The sequence below is a fragment of the Muntiacus reevesi genome, chromosome X, assembly GCF_963930625.1.
Source record: "Muntiacus reevesi chromosome X, mMunRee1.1, whole genome shotgun sequence".
NCBI classification, from domain to species: Eukaryota; Metazoa; Chordata; class Mammalia; order Artiodactyla; family Cervidae; genus Muntiacus; species Muntiacus reevesi.
In genome coordinates, this window is record NC_089271.1 from 65,767,922 (window position 1) to 65,783,403 (window position 15,482).

Below are 15,482 nucleotides of genomic sequence, written 5' to 3' on the forward strand. Positions count from 1 at the left end.
TACCAAGGCTTTATTTGTGACCCAAGATGTGATCTGCCCTGCAGACTGTTTCAAATGCACTTGAGAAAAATGTATATTCTGCAGTTTTGGGATGGAATGTCCATAGATATCAATTAGTTCTATCTTGTTCAACGTGTCATTTAAAGCTTGCATTTCCTTATTAATTTTGTCTTGATGATAAGTCCATTGGTGTGAGTGGGGTGTTAAAGTCCCCCACTATTATTGTGTTACTGTTGATTTCCCCTTTTATAGTTGTTAGCATTTGCTGGGGTGTTCCTATGCTGCATTCATATATATTTGTAATTGTTGTATCTTATTCTTGGATTGATCCCTTGATCATTATGCCTTATCTTTCCTCATCTCTTGTAATGGTCTTTAAAGTCTACTTAATCTGATATGAGTAATGCTACTGTTGCATTGATTTCCATTTGCATGGAGTATCTTTTTCCAACCCCTCACTTTCAGTCTGTACATGCCCTTGGGGTCTGAAGTGGGTCTCTTTTAGACAGCATACCTAGGGGTCTTGCTTTTGTATCCATTCAGCCAACCTGTGTCTTTTGTTGGAGCATTTAATCTATTTAAATTTAAGGTAATTATTGATATGCATGATCCTATTAGCATTTTCTTAATTGTTTTGGGTTTGATTTTGTAGGTCTTTTCTTTCTCTTGTGTTTCCTGTCTAGAGAAGTTCCTTTAGTATTTGTTGTAGAGCTGGTTTAGTGGTGGTCAATTCTTTTAACTTTTGCTTATTTGTTAAGTTTTTCATTTCTTCATCAGATATGAATGAGATCCTTGCTGGGTAGGATAACCTTGGTTGTAGGTTTTTTCCTTTCATCATTTTAAGTATATACTACCACTCCCTCTGACCTGCAGAGTTTCTACTGAAAGACTGTTAACCTTATGGGGATCCCCTTGTATGTTACTTGTTGCTTTTCTGTTGCTCCTTTATATATTTTCTTTGTGTTTGATTTTATTACTTTGGTTAATATGTGTCTTGGTATGATTCTTTTTGGGTTTATCCTATATGGGACTCTCTGGGTTTTCTGGACTTGGGTGGTTATGTCCTTTCTCATGCTAGGGAAGTTCCAACTATAATCTCCTCAAATATTTTCTCATATCCTTTCTTTTTCTCTTCTTCTTCTGGGACCCCTATAATTTGGATGTTGGTGTGCTTAATGTCCAAGAGATTTCTGAGACTGTCCCTATTTCTTTTCATTCTTCTTTCTGTATTCTGCTCTATTTCAGTTATTTCCACGATTCTATATTCCAACTCACTTCTGCTTCAGTTATTCTGCTATTGGTTCCCTCTAGTGTATTTTTTATTTCAGTTATTATGTTGTTAATGGTTGATTCTCTGTTCTTTATTTCTTCTATGCTTTTGCTAAATGTTTCTTGTATCTTCTCAATTCATGCCTCCATTCTATTTATCTGTGCTTCCATTTTATTTCTGAAGTTTTGAGTCATCTGTACTATCATTACTATGAATTCTTTTTCAGGTAGACTGCCTATTTTCTCTTCATTTGTTTGATTTGGTGTTCCTTGATCTGCTGCATGTTTCTCTGTCTTTTCATTGTGTTTAATTTTCTGTGTTTGAGGTCTCCTTTACGTAGGCTGAAAGATCATAGTTCCTCTTACTTGTGGAGCCTGCTCCCATTGTGTGTGTTTGGACCAGTGCTTTGTGAAGGTTTCTTGGAGGGGGAGCACTGGTTCCTGTGTTCTGGTGGGTAGAGCTTGATGTTGTCCCTGTAAAAGGCAGTTTTGTGCCCAGAGATGTGTTATGGAACTTGGTATGACTTTGGGCAGTCTGTGTGCTAATGGGTAGGGTTGTGTTGTTTTGCTAGTTGTTTGGTGTGGAATGTCTGGTGCTGGAGCTTGCTGGCCTTTGGGTGGGGCCAGATCTTAGTGTTGCGATGCAGGCCTTTGGGAGAGCTTTCACTGATTAGTATTCCATGGGGTTAGGAGTTCTCTGGTGGCCCAACATCCTGGACTTGGGTCTCCTACCTCAGAAATTCAGGCCTGATCCCTTGCTGGAGCAGGAAGACTTCACAAGCCACAGAACACAGAAAGGATAAAGAAAGAAAGAAATAGCAGAAAAAATAAAACCAACCTACAAACAAAAAAAGAACAGATAGACACAATCCCAACACAAATGGTAAAAGCAACATTAATCAAACAGGAACACACAAAGAAACTCACAAACTCACACTCACAAAAAGAAAACAAACAAAAGAGTAAAGAGAGGAACCACAAAAGAAGAGAGCAATCAAACCAATAAATGAATCCATAAATGAAAACAAAGACTAAAAACTAGAGTAGCAAAAATGCAAAACCAAAAACATGGAAAAAACACAATATGAAGAAAAGATGTAGAAATAAGAAAAAAAATAAAATGAATTAAAAAATAAAACATTAAAAAAGGAAAAAATAAGTAAAAAACAAAAAGTAAAGGATTAATGAAAAGGAACAATGATAGAACTAATGAAAAAAAATATGTATACATAAAGTAGAAAGATAGTAAGAACATTATTCTGTGATGTCAGTTGTCCTTACCACCCAATGTGATCCAGTCTATCTGCCTACTCAGGAAATCCTCCAATATTTCTAGGAAGGTCTCTGGACCTGCAGTGGTCACTGTGGGGTCAGGTCCTACTTAGATCTGGCCTTATTCTAGCTTGTTCTTGCTTCCAAAGTCCCCAAAAGCCCACAGTCTCAAGTTAATTGCAGAGATTTAATCCACTGCACCTGCTGCTGCAAGCATGAATTCCTTCCTCTTCTTTGGTCACATAGTCCCTGGTGCTCTGCTTTGGTTTTGGCCCTGCCTTTGCTTGTAGGCTACCCCCCAGAGTCTTTCCTACCCAGACAAGAAAGGGCAAAGGCCCTTGTTCATTAAAGCTCACTTGCTCAGTCAGGCTGGGGAGAGAGAGGGGTATGGCAACTACAATTGGGATGAACAGGGAATGCCTGTGGTGGTAGAGATTGGCTGGATGTTGCTACATTCTGAGGCAGGTCATGTGCTCCCCCAGCAGAACTGGCCCCAGGCTATGGGTCCCTAGGAAAAGCCAAGCTGCATAGGCTCCCAGGAAGTTGTGGGTAGTGACCTGTGCCTGTTCTTAGCTTGGCAGCTGATGCGGCAGACATCATGCCTACCTCTGGGGTCACAGACCCCAGCCCTGTCTTGCCCCTCACCTCTGGCACTAATACCAGCCATGGTGGCGGCAGGTCTGTAGGCGTGGTCCGCCTCTGATGTCTCAGATTGCAGCTGGCTCATCCCACCTATGGCACTCATGAAGGCAGGGTCCTGCAGTGTGGGAGCTTGTGGAGTTAGAGGTTCTGTGGAATTAGAGGTTCTGTTCCCTGCAACAACGATCAAGTCTTGCATCTCTGGCAGACCCAGGCTTTTCACTGGACTCATTCAGCTGTGTCATACTAGCCACCTCAGAGTATCTTCATGGCAGTCAACCTTAGTCCTCTCCCTGGGGTCTGACCCCTGAACACTGAGCCTCAGCACCCAGCCCCCAATTGCTGCAGTGGGCATGCAAACAACTTCTTGTCTGGGAAGTGTTGGCCGGCACTGACCTCTGGGTCAAATTCTCTGTTTTGTCTTCCACAAACTTGTTTTTGTGCTCTCCTCTGAGGTTCTGAAGCTCCCCCTGACCCGGCCCATGAAGGGGTTTCTGAGTGTACAAAATTTTCCTCCTTCACAGCTCCCTCCCTGAGGTGTAGGACCCGTCCAATTTTCTTTGTCTCTTTATTTTCCTATTGCCTTTTTCCTGTTACTTTATATGGAGTCTAGCTTGCCTTTTGGGAAGTCTGAGGTCTTCCACCAGGCTTCAGCAGGTGTTCTATAGGTTTTCCAGATGTAGATATATTGTTGATGTATTGGTGGGGAGGAAGATGATCACCATGTCTTACTCTTCTGATATCTTCACCCTCTCCTCTTGAAAACATTATTTGACAATCAATGGTTAGACAATCATCCATATAAACTGTTTGTAGATTTTTGAAAGTGATGACAGGTACATAGGTAACCCTTGTATAGAAGTTATTTGGTGAATCTGTATCTTCATTGCATTTTCTGGACAACTGCACATGGATATGGTATTAGACATTCCTTATTCCTCCGGTCAAGACAGCTTTGTTGAGCCTGGTGTCAATGCCTACATCTGGAGTTCCCATCTCCTTCATGGCAAATTTCCAGGTTTCTTTGAGTGTTTGAGAGGCATGCTTCTTGAAATACACTCCATGAATGTGCTAGTGAATGCTGATAGTGTTTTCTCTGGTCACCACCTTTTGATGGTGGATCGGCCCTTCTTCTCACCACCCTTCATTGTAGGAGCCATTCTTCTGGGCTTGGGTTGGGAAGCTCTTTTCCTATGTTTTAAATAATCTTTTCTTTTCCTCAGTTGATGTTCAAGGGCTGTTTACGCTTTGTGGTCATTACCCTTTTCTCCGTCATATAAATGGCAAATACTTCACCTACTTTATTATTTGTCTTTCAGCCTCAACCACACTTCAGTTTTGTATAAAATGTTTAGGAAAAAAAGATTTAGATTTTCATGTTTTAAAATTTGTCAGTTTTTCCTTTTTGCATCTTGCAAAGTATAGCCTTCTTCAGTCCAAAATCTCAAAAACATTCTACCATACTTTCTTCTAATACTTTTATAGTTTTTTCTTGTTGCTTAGCTTTTTAATCTAGTAAGAACTTAATTTTGGATAAAATGTAAGGTACAAGGCTAACTGAATGATTTTCTCAAATGTATTTATTTATATTTTTGCCTCTATTTGGATTGCTATCTTTATCACTACTGTAATGCAAATGGATCTATTTTCTCTCATTATTTTTAGTTTTTTAAAGATTCAGTTATTCTCGTACACTTTCTCTTCCATATGTAATATAGATTTAACTTGTTCATAAAAATTTGTCTCTTTATTTTAATTTGGAATTCACTGAATTGATAGATTAATTAATTTTTGGGGTGCTGTTAGAAAAAAAATTTTAATTGGAAGACAATTATTTTACAATGTTGTGGATTAATTTAATAAGAATTGACATCTTCTAAAAAAAGAATAGATATCTTTTCAATATTTAATATTTCCATCTAGCAACATGGTATGTCTCACTAGTAATTAAAATCTTCTTTTATGCTTTTCACTAGCTTTATAATTTTTTACATAATTTTATGCATAATTCTTATTAAGCTTATTCTTATATTATTTACTTATTCAGAAAATTTGTCAATTTTTTCTAGATTTATAAAATTGTACTTGATATTCTTTTATAATTTTTAAAGCCTCTTCCATTTGTTTCTGTACCCCTTTCTCATTCTTAATATAATTTTACTATCCATGCTTTTCTCATTATTCTGAAGTCTATTAGATATTAATATGGCCACTTCTAATTTTTTATAATTAATTCTACATGGTATATTTTCCATTATTTTTTATTCTAGTCTACCTATATTGTTACATGTGAAGTGAATATCATGCAGACAGCATATATGTGGGTCACTTTTAAATCTACTCTGTCAATCTCAGTCTTTTAATGGGTATATTTAGGCTATTTACAGTTAATGCAATTATTGATGTTAGGAATAAGTGTGCCATTTTTACTTTTTTTTTTTTTTGTTCCTCTGTTGTTCTATTTTCTTCTTCTGCCTTCTAAAACAAAAGAACTTAATTTTGATTTATCTATACTGTTTTTACCTTATCTCCTTGTACAAACTTCTATTGTAGCTCAGCTGGTAAAGAATCTGCCTGCATTGTGGGAGACCTGGGTTCAATCCTTGGGTTGGGAAGATCCCAGGGAGAAGGGAAAGCCTACACAGTCCAGTATGCTGGCCTGGAGAATTCCATGGATGATAGAGTTCGACATGACTGACCAACTTTCATTTTCACTTTCACTTCTTAGTGGTTACTCCAGGTATTAAATAATATATAAAAACATCAGTTCACTTCAGCCGCTCGGTCATGTCCGACTCTTTGCGACCCCATGGACTGCAGCACACCAGGCTTCCCTGTTCAACACCAACTCCCAGAGTCTACCCAAACTCAATGTCCATTGAGTTGGTGATGCCATCCAACCATCTCATCCTCTGTCATCCCCTTATCCTCCCACCTTCAATCATTCCAAGCATAATGGTCTTTTCAAATGAGTCAGTTCTTCCCATCAGGTGGCCAAAGTATTGGAGTTTCAGCTTCAGCATCAGTCTTTCCAATGAATATTCAGGACTGTTTTTCTTTAGGATGGACTGGTTGGATCTCCTTGCTGTCCAAGGGACTCACAAGAGCCTTCTCCAACACCACAGTTCAAAAGCATCAATTCTTCGGTGCTCAGCTTTCTTTATAGTCCAACTCACATCCATATATGACTATTGGAAAAACCAATGCTTTGAATAGGTGGAACTTGGTTGGCAAAGTAATGTCTCTGCTTTTTAATATGCTGCCAAGGTTGGTCAGAACTTTTCTTCCAAGGAGCAAGCGTCTTTAAATTTTGTGGCTGCACTCACCAATTGCAGTGATTTTGGAGCCCCAAAATATAAAATCTCTCACTGTTTCCATTGTTTCCCCATCTAATTTGCCATGAAGTGATGGGGTTGGATGCCATGATCTTTGTTTTTTGAATGTTGAGTTTTAAGACAGCTTTTTCACTCTCCTCTTTCACTTTCATCAAGAGGCTCTTTAGAGACACCGATGTATAGAACAGTCTTTTGGACTCTGTGGGAGAGGGCGAGGGTGGGATGATATGGGAGAATGCATTGAAACATGTATATTATTATATGAGAAATGGATCGCCAGTCCGGGTTCGAGGCATGAGACAGGGTGCTCAGAGGTGGTGCACTGGGATGACCCAGAGGGATGGGATGGGGAGGGAGGTAGGAGAGGGGTTCAGGATGGGGAACATAGATACACACGTGGTGGATTCATGTCAATGTATGGCAAAACCACTATAATATTGTAAAGTAATTAGCCTCCAATTAAAATAAACAAATTTATATTAAAAAATTAAACATAAAAAAGAGGCTCTTTATAGTTCTTCTTCATTTTCTGCCATAAGGGTGGTGTTATCTGCATATCTGAGGTTATTGATATTTCTCTCAGCAATCTTGATTCCAGCTTGTGCTTCCTCCAGTCCAGCATTTCTCATGATGTACTGTGCATATAAGTTAAATAATCAGGGTGACAATATACAGCTTTGATATACTCCTTTGCCGATTTGGGACCAGTCTGTTGTTTCATGCCCAGTTCTAACTGTTGCTTCTTGACCTGCATACAGATTTCTCAGGAGGCAGGTCAGGTGGCCTGGTATTCCCATCTCTTTCAGAATTTTTCACAGTTTATTGTGATCCACACAGTCAAAGGCTTTGGCATAGTCAAATAAAGCAGTCAAATCCACACAGTCAAAGGCTTTGGCATAGTCAATAAAGCAGAAGTAGATGCTTTTCTGGAACTCTCTTGCTATTTCAGTGATCCAACAGATGTTGGCAATTTGATCTCTGGTTCCTTTGCCTTTTCTAAATCCAACTTGAACATCTGGAAGTTAACAGTTCACGTACTATTGAAGCCTGGCTTGGAGAATTTTGATCATTACTTTCCCAATGTGTGAGATGAGTGCAATTGTGTTTTGAATATTCTTTGGCATTGCCTTTCTTTGGGATTGGAATGAAAACTGACCTTTTCCAGTCCTGTGGCCACTGCTGAGTTTTCCAAATTTGCTGTCATATTGAATGCAGTGCTTTCACAGCATCATCTTTTAGGATTTGAAATAGCTCAACTGAAATTCCATCACGTCCACTAGTTTTGTTCATAGTGATGCTTCCTAAGACCCACTTGACTTTGCATTCAGGATGTCTGGCTCTAGGTAAGTGATCACACCATCGTGATTATCTGGGTCATGAAGATCTTTTTTTGTACAGTTCTTCTGTGTATTTTTGCCACCTCTTCTTAATATCTTCTGCTTCTGTTAGGTTCATACCATTTCTGTGCTTTATTGTGCCCATTTTTGCATGAAATGTTCCCTTGGTATTGCTGGTTGCATTCCCTTGGTATCTCTAATTTTCTTGAAAAGAACTACAGTCTTTCCCATACTATTGTTTTCCTCTATTTCTTTGCACTGATACCCAGGAAGTCTTTCTTATCTCTCCTTGCTATTCTTTGGAACTCTGCATTCAAATGGGTATATCTTTTCTTTTCTCCTTTGCTTTCACTTCTCTTCTTTTCACAGCTATTTGTAAGGCCTCCTCAGACAACCATTTTGCCTTTTTGCATTTCTTTTTCTTAGGGATGGTCTTGATCAGTGACTCCTGTATAATGTCACAAACCTCCATCCACAGTTCTTCAGGCACTCTATCAGATCAAATCCCTTGAATCTATATGTCACTTTCACTGTATAATCATAAGGGATTTCATCTAGGTCATACCTGAATGGTCTAGTGGTTTTCCCTACTTTCTTCAATTTCAGTCTGAATTTGGCGATCAGGAGTTCATGATCTGAGCCACAGTTAGCTCCCGGTCTTATTTTTGCTGACTGTATAGAGCTTCTGCAGTTTCGGCTGCAAAGAATATAATCAATCTGATTTTGGTATTGACCATCTGGTGATGCCCATGTGTAGTCTTCTCTTGTGTTGTTGGAAGAGGATGTTTGCTATGACCAGTGCGTTCTCCTGGCAAAACTCTGTTATCCTTTGTCCTGCTTCATTCTGCACTCCAAGGACAAATTTGCCTGTTACTCCAGGTATTTCTTTTTTTTTTATTTTTAATTTTTTAAATTTTTTATTTTTTCAGTGGGTTTTGTCATACATTGATATGAATCAGCCATAGAGTTACACGTATTTCCCATCCCGATTCCCCCTCCCACCTCCCTCTCCACCCGATTCCATTTCTTGACTTCCTACTTTTGCATTCCAGTCCCCTATAATGAAAAGGACATCTTTTTGGGGTGTTAATTCTAGAAGGTCTTGTAGGTCTTCATAGAATGGTTCAATTTCAACTTCTTCAGCATTACTGGTAGGGCATAGACTTGGATTATTGTGATATTGAATGGTTTGCCTTGGAAACGAACAGAGATCATTCTGTCGTTTTTGAGATGGCACCCAAATACTGTATTTTGGACTCTTTTGTTGACTCTGAGGGCTACTCCATTTCTTCTAAGGGATTCTTGCCCACAGTAGTAGATATAATGGTCATCTGAGTTAAATTCACCCATTCCAGTCCATTTTAGTTCGCTGACTCCTATAATGTTGATGTTCACTCTTGCCATCTCCTGTTTGACCACTTCCAATTTGCCTTGATTTGTGGACCTAACATTCCAGCTTCCTATGCAATTTTGGTCTTTACAGCATTGGCCTTTACTTCCGTCACCAGTTACATCCACAACTGGGTGTTGTTTTTGCTTTGGCTCTGTCTCGTCATTCTTTCTGAAGTTAGTTCTCCACTGATCTCCAGTAGCAATTGGGCACCTACCAACCTGGGGACTTCTTCTTTCAGTGTCCTATTTTTTTGCTGTTTCATACTGTTTATGGGGATCTCAAGACAAGAATACTGAAGTGGTTTGCCATTCCCTTCTCCAGTGGACCACATTTTGTCAGAACTCTCCACCATGATGACCCGTCTGTCTTGGGTGGCCCTACATGGCATGGTTCACAGTTCATTGTGTTAGACAAGGCTTTGGTCCATGTGATCAGATTGGTTGGTTAGTTTTCTGTGATTGTGGTTTTCATTCAAATATATATTATATATGTATATACAAACAGATTATATATATATATATATATATATATATATATATATATATATATACACACATATATCACTACTAGTGTAAACATTTTACTAGTTAAAATGATGTGTAAAAATTTTTTTTTCCTTTTCAGTCCCTTACCTCCCCCAATCTATAATATAATTGCATTAGAGCTTGGCACTCTGTGACAATCTATAGGGGTGGAATGCAGGGGGAGGGAAGTTTAAGAGGGAAGGGATATATATATATATATATATATATATATATATATATATATATAAAATCAGGGGTATATATACATACATACATACACACACATATATATATATATAAAATTATGACTGATTTGCGTTGATGTACAGCAGAGAGCACCACAACACTGTAAACCAATTTTATCCTCCAAAAAATAAATGAAAAGAAGAAATGGGAAAAACACATAATTTCATTGACGATCTCCTCTACAACTCTGAGAACTACATCAGTGTTATACTTTTTTGCTTCAAATGCCAAACATAATTTAGAAAACTGAAGGGGAGAAACTTTATTGCATTTATATGTATTCTTACTCTTTCCACTGTTCTTTTTCTTGCTTGATGTTCCAATATTTTATCTTGTATTACTTCCTTTTCATTTCAAGAACTTCCTTTAAGCCTTTCTTTAAAGCAGATCCCCTTCAAACAAATTCATTTAGTTTTGTTTCACCTGAGAGTGTCTATTTTTCCCCCTTTTTTCTTCAAGTACATTTTTATTGGATACAGAATTCTTGGTTTATAATTCTTTTCTTTAAGCAGTTGAAAAATATTATGTCAGTTCCCTCTGTTCTCCAGGGTTTTTGGTGAAATCTGCTGTCATTCTAATTGTTTTTCCATATAGGTGATGTATCATTTGTCTTACTGCTTTCCAGTTTTTTTCTTTTTCTTTAATTTTCAGGAGTTTGATCATTATGTTTTGGCATGGATTTCTTTGAGTTTATACTGTTTGGGACTCTCTCAGCTTTTTGAATTTGCAGGTTTATGTCTTTTGCATTTTTTCAGCCATTATTAGCTGGGATACTTTTTTTTCAGCCTTATATTCTTTTTCCTCTCCTTCTGAAACTCCTAACATGAATGTTAGGTCTTTCATAATATGAATGTTAGTCCCATATGTCTCTGAGGCTCTGTTACATTTATTCAGTTTATTTTCACTCTTGTTCACTTCTGTCTTCAAGTTCAGTTTATTCATTCTTCTACTGAGCCTATCCAGTGAGCTTTTCATTTCAGTTTTAGTTTTCAGTTCTAAAACTTACATTTGGTTCTTTAGCTCTTCAATTTCTTTACTGAGCATTTCTATTTCTTTGCTGAGACCTTCTACTTTCAGGTTTAAAGTGTGGTTATAATTGCTTGGTTGGAGAAGGAAATGGCAACCCACTCTAGTATTCTTGCCTGGAGAATCCATTGGACAGAGAAGCCTGGAGGGTTACAGTCCATAGGGTCGCAAAAGTCAGATATGACTTAGTGACTAACCACCACCACCAATTGCTTGGCAAATTTTTTTTTATGATGACTGCCTTAAAGTCTTTGCCAAAATTCTAACATCTTTGTCATATTGGTATTGGAGTCTGTTGATCATCTTTTCTCGTTGAAGTTGAGATTTTCCTGGGTATTTGTATGAATGACTTTCTATTGTATTCTGGAAGTTTGGGGTATCATATTATGAGACTCCGGATCTTACTGAATCTTCAGATTCAGCAAGTTTTCTCTGATACTGTGCAGCAGTTAAGGGAGCATTGCCTTGTTACTGCTAGGTGGGTGTGGAAGAGGTTTCTCTACTGTTCACTAATGATGAAAATCTAAGCTCCCCATGAGTACATCTCAGATACAATCCTTAAGGAGGGAGGTGTGCCTCTTCACAGTTGTGTGAAGGCAACAGTCTAGGTTCTCCACCTAGCCTTGCTGACACTGATGGGAATGGGGCTGTAGTTTTTTTGCATGTCATTTGGATGGATTAGAACATTTAACTGTCTAGAAGCTTTGTGTCTGGCTGGGCTGCCCTTTTCCTGTTCCTTGGGCTAAAGGGAGAAGGTTTTTCCTGGACCTTTTAAAAATTTATACCCATTTGTGTTTCTGGGATGATAAATTCTCCAGCACCCAATCCACAATATATGAGGCAGAAGGAAAACCCAGGAAATTCACTGTTGTGTCATTTCTTAAGTTCAAAGTCTTCCTTCTTTTTCCAACTTTCTGAGTCTTCTTATATTTGTGTTATAGTAATGTCCTGAATTTTAGCTATACTTAGCAGGAAGAATACGGAAAAGTGAGTCTATTCCTTTTCGTCTGGAAACAGATTTTTTTCCAAAGTGAAAATATTCAAGAATATGAAATTTCTAAATATTATTTTGACCAAATCTCAAGTTTTGATAAGTAGTGGTACCAATTTTCATTTTAAAACACTATATAATTTTAAACTGGATTTCCTCTTTAATTGAAGAATTATTGGCAAAAATTTTAATTCATTCATGATTAGGTTTTTTAGAAATTATTTTGTTTTAGTTAGTTTTATGTCCTATGTCTGGCAAAATCATTTATATTATTTATACTTTAAAAAATAAACATAAAAAAAATAAACATTCTTTGTATATTTTGATTTCTGGATTTCTTTCTGTTTCATATAAATTCAGAGTTTAATTTTCTATATCTTTAATTATTTTTGTGTAATTGATCTGTGACATTATGATCCATTTAGTTCAGTCCAGTCGCACAGTCGTATCTGACTCTTTGCGACCTCATGGACCACAGCACACCAGGCCTCCCTGTCCATCAGCTCCTGGAGCTTACTCAAACACATGCCCATTGAGTCGGTGATGCCATCCAACTATCTATCCTTTGTCGTCCCCTTATCCTCCCACCTTCAATCTTTCCTAACATCAGGGTCTTTTCCAATGAGTCAGTTCTTCCCATCAGGTGGCCAAAGTATTGGAATTTCAGCTTCAACATCAGTCCTTCCAATGAATGTTCAGGACTGATTTCCCTTAGGATGGACTGGTTGGATCTCCTTGCAGTCCAAGGGACTCTCAAGAGCCTTCTCCAACACCACAGTTCAAAAGCATCAATTCTTTGGTGCTCAGCTTTCTTTATAGTTCAACTCTCACATCCATACATGACTACTGGAAAAACCATAGCCTTGACTAGACAGACCTTTGTTGGCAAAGTAATGTCTCTGCTTTTTAATACAGTGTCTAGGTTGGTCATAACTTTTTTTTTTTTTGGTCATAACTTTTATTCCAAGGAGTAAGTGTCTTTTAATTTCATGGCTGCAGTCACCATCTGCAGTGATTTTGGAGCCCAAGAAAATAAAGTCTACCACTGTTGCCGCTGTTTCTCCATCTATTTGCCATGAAGTGATGGGACTGGATGCCATGAATTTTGTTTTCTGAATGTTGAGCTTTAAGCCAGCTTTTTCACTTTCCTCTTTCACTGTCATTCTTCTTTGCTTTCTGCCATAAGGGTGGTGTCATCTGCATATCTGAGGTTATTGATATTTCTCTCAGCAATCTTGATTCCAGCTTGTGCTTCATCCAACCCAGCATTTCTCATAATGTACTCTGAATATAAATTAAATAAGCATGGTGACAATATACAGCCTTGGCCTACTCCTTTTCCTATTTGGAACCAGTCTGTTGTTCCATGTCCAGTTCTAACTGTTGTTTCCTGACGTGCATACAGATTTCTCAAGAGGAAGGTCAGGTGGTCTGGTATTCCCATCTCTTTCAGAATTTTCCACAGTTTATTGTGATCCACAGAGTCAAAGGCTTTGGCATAGTCAATAAAGCAGAAAGAGATGCTTTTCTGGAACTCTCTTGCTATTTCAGTGATCCAACAGATGTTAGCAATTTGATCTCTGATTCCTCTGACTTTTCTAAAACCAGCTTGAACATCTGGAAATTCACAGTTCACGTACTGTTGAAGCCTGGCTTGGAGAATTTTGAGTATTACTTTACTACCGTGTGAGATGAGTGGAACTGTGCGGTAGTTTGAGCATTCTTTGGGATTGCCTTCCTTTGGGATTGGAATGAAAACTGACATTTTTCAGTCCTGTGGCCACTGCTGAGCTTTCCAAATTTGCTGGCATATTGAGTGCAGCACTTTCACAGCATCATCTTTCAGGATTTGAAATAGCTCAACTGGCATTCCATCACCTCCACTAGCTTTGCTCATAGTGATGCTTCCTAAGGCCCACTTGACTTCACATTCCTGGATGTCTGGTTCTAGGTGAGTGATCACCATTGTGATTATCTGGGTCATGAAGATCTTTTTTGTATAGTTCTGTGTATTCTTGCCACCTCTTCTTAATGTCTTCTGCTTCTGTTAGGTCCATACCATTTCTGTCCTTTATTGAGCCCATCTTTGCATGAAATGTTCCCTTGGTATCTCTAGTTTTCTTGAAGACATCTCTAGTCTTTCCCATTCTATTGTTTTCCTCTATTTCTTTGCATTGATCACTGAGGAAAGGTTTCTTATCTCTCCTTCCTATTCTTTGAAACTCTGCATTCAAATGAGTATATCTTTCCTTTTCTCCTTTTTTTTTTTGCTTCTCTTCTTTTCACAGCTATTTGTAAGGCCTCCTCAGACAGCCATTTTGCTTTTTTTGCATTTCTTTTTCTTGGGGATGGACTTGCTCCCTGTCTCCTGCACAATGTCATTAACCTCCATCCATAATTCATCAAGCACTCTGTCTATCAGGTCTTATCCCTTAAACCTATTTCTCACTTCCACTGTATAATCATAAGGGATTTGATTTAGGTCATACCTGAATGGTCTAGTGGACATTATGATAGAGATATGTTATAGTTTACCACTATGACTGTAAAATGGATTTATCATATTGTCATTAAGCTTTCCTAAATATCTGCTTTATATATTTCACTGATATTCCTCAGTAGATAAAAATCTATAAATGTTCTACTGTCTTCATGTGCTATAACTCTTATCAATATAAAATATCCTTCCTATCCCATTTCCTGATTTGCACCTTGAATTCTATTTGCTATTTTTTATATCAATATTGCCATCATTGCTTTTTTTTGGTTAGCAATTACATGATATATTTTTGCCTTCCTTTTTTTCTGTTTTTCTGTAAAGTTTTATTTTAGAGATAGCTTTTGTAAGGTTTCGTATGTAGCTAGAGCTAGATTTTGCTTTTACCTATCCTAGGAATATTTGTCTTTAATATGAGGATTTAATTCACATTTTAATGTGATCACTAAATATGTTCATTCCCATTTCATCAGCACAAAATTTTCCCTGATAAAAATACATAGCTACTTTATTAGTAATGCATATTTTGAAGACTGACAGACCTGGTTTGAGGCCTGACTCTGTTGCTTACTAGCTTTCTGAGTATACAAAGAGTCACCTTCTTCATCTATAAAATGGAGGCTATTAACAGTACCTACCTGATTAGGACTGTTGTAGAGATTTCAAAATGATGCATTGAAAGCAGTTAGATCGGTGCCTGATACACAGAGTGCTAAATAAACATTGCAGTTATTATTGCTATTGATAATTCTGTTTTTGTTGTGTGACCACATACCAAATGTCAAAACTGTGATTTAAATTTCGATTTTAGTTATATTCTTCTTCCCAAACTATGACTGTTTATGTCATCCGCAACTATTGGTTTTTCAATTTTGAAATCTCTTTGTCACTACAAATTCAACATGGCCCTTTACAACTGGCATCTTTCTTCAGAAGTTCTCTGCTTTTATCGA

General features: G+C 37.8%; 2 protein-coding genes and 1 pseudogene across 7 annotated transcripts in view; 1 reads left to right on the forward strand and 2 right to left on the reverse strand.

The window, feature by feature from the left end:
- Window positions 1-15,482, forward strand: part of PIN4 (peptidylprolyl cis/trans isomerase, NIMA-interacting 4) — a 1,195,450-nt gene that overhangs the window by 456,230 nt on the left and 723,738 nt on the right. The gene's annotated exons all lie outside the window — the stretch shown is intronic.
- PHKA1 (phosphorylase kinase regulatory subunit alpha 1) overlaps window positions 1-15,482 on the reverse strand; it is a 171,551-nt gene that overhangs the window by 55,381 nt on the left and 100,688 nt on the right. The gene's annotated exons all lie outside the window — the stretch shown is intronic.
- On the reverse strand, window positions 3,790-4,340 carry LOC136153818 (large ribosomal subunit protein eL31-like; annotated as a pseudogene).